Source organism: Protopterus annectens, chromosome 7.part0 (genome assembly GCF_019279795.1).
Source record: "Protopterus annectens isolate FY-2018-M chromosome 7.part0, PAN1.0, whole genome shotgun sequence".
Taxonomy (NCBI): Eukaryota; Metazoa; Chordata; order Ceratodontiformes; family Protopteridae; genus Protopterus; species Protopterus annectens.
Window position 1 is genome coordinate 171,814,782 of NC_056739.1, and position 1,909 is coordinate 171,816,690.

The following is a 1,909-nucleotide window of genomic DNA, read 5'->3' on the forward strand; positions in this document are numbered from 1 at the left end:
TAATTAATTAATTAATTAATTAAAATAAAATAAAACAACATACAGATGTGCAATAGCTAAAAGAAGATAAGTCATACTTTACCCATTGTGGAGAGCAGAGCATTGCACTCTTGTGCCTAATTAGAGTCATCACCTATTGGTCAAATATCACTCAACAAAATACATTTCTCATCTTATTTGTATAGCTCCAAAACATTCCTGTTAGCATGGCCCTGAACACAACTATCCATGCACAGGACACTACTTAGTGCATTTTTCATCACTGATACTGAAGCTGTACACCTTTCAAGTTCAGTTTGGACTAAAAGATTAACTCTTTCTTAATCAAAGTTTGTATTCTGCGGCTCTAAGATTATGCACTGCAGGAGGTGAATCATCAAGAAAGTTAACTCTAGCTGATCATATATTTCATGGTTGGAAAGCTAATGATCTTAAACATAACATACAGCTACAATAGTTTTAACTGTCATATTGCCAACAGGCAGTAAGTTATTGTAAATCATCAAACCATTTATTCCTGTTAATAATTTTTGATGGGTGGGTCTATTCCCCCAAACGTTATTACATTTGAAAATAAGAGTTTATGAAAGTTATTCTAAGAAAAAAGATTATGTACTGTTGATGGATTTTCTTTCTTAAATTTACGTTCATGAGTTTGTTGCCAGTCTAATAATGCAGGCAACCTGAGATACTTTTACTTTGTTGAACAATGGCATTTAGGTTCATAGGTTGATACTAGGCTATCTGCCCTAGGGCATTTACAAGCCTAGCCAGAGTGTGTTTGGCTTTCACCACCCTTCTTAGTTGACTGTGCCTCTGTATAGTAGGTCACAGAAGATAGCCCATTTAAGGTTATAGGTTCATAGGTTGATACTAGGCTATCTGCCCTAGGGCAAAAAGGGCAACCTCCTTCGAGCCGGAATTGAACCAGCAACCTAAGGATGACTTGGGAACTCACTACAGTCCTCCGCTCTACCAGCTGAGCTATCGAAGGGATAGATTTCTCCTTGTGACTAATTAATTTTTAGTCAGACAAAATCTCCTGTGATCTATTTGGCTGTTTAATGCCATTTTCTAAATCTCTCTTTCTTATTACAAGGAAACAGCTGCATGAAAACCACAGCTCTTTGTCTTAGACCAAGAAGTTGTATGAGTTGTATGCAGCAGCACAGTCTCGATTTATGATGTTACTTGTGTCCATACATTGATGTCATAGACTGAAGTAAAGTACCAAATGAAGTCGTATGTACAGTTAACTGTAATAAAATACTGTAGTGCAGGAGGCATCTTTAGGGCTAATAAAGGTGAATTTTGGAACAGATCAGGAAATAAATACTTAAGCCAGCATAATGTTATAAGGTAACCATAAGAAAATCCTGTTGCTAGAGTATGAAATAATCATTTCTGTGTGCTGAATCATATCCTTTAAACTACCTCATAAGCAATATCTAGCCTGCAAAAATCCACACAGCTAAACTTATAGAAATGCAGAATATAACTGCCAAAGCTTATACCTCTATTAATATGCCTTGTCATAGCCAGCCTTAGGCATAGGCCAACTAGGCAACTGCCTAGGATGCCACAGTAGCAGGGGCACTTTTTCAGTACCCTTGATGGTGTAGGTAGATCAGGATGGGGGCAAAGGATGGTGATTGGAGGCGCTGTGGAGGCTTTTTGCCTAGGGCACCATTTGACCAAAGGTTGGCCCTGTGCCTTGTCATACAGAAGACTACACTTGAAATTCTGTTCTACTCACAGCTAATCTGTACTTTACATTATAAGTAAAGCAAGCCCTTTGTTGCAATGGCCTGCTACTTTATTGATGTTGTGGTAGGCTGGGTAATGCCTAATGTTTCTATTCTAGTAGGTAAGCATCACCCATTTTGTTTTCTCTCTCGCTTCCTCGCTC

At 38.1% G+C, this 1,909-nt stretch overlaps 1 non-coding gene across 1 annotated transcript; it reads right to left on the reverse strand.

Annotated features, from left to right (window-relative positions):
* Positions 1 to 907: 907 nt before the first annotated feature.
* On the reverse strand, positions 908 to 994 carry TRNAY-GUA. Its single transcript is given in 2 exon segments — positions 908 to 943; positions 958 to 994. It is a non-coding gene; the product is annotated as a tRNA-Tyr (tRNA).
* Between the last annotated feature and the right edge of the window lie 915 nt (positions 995 to 1,909).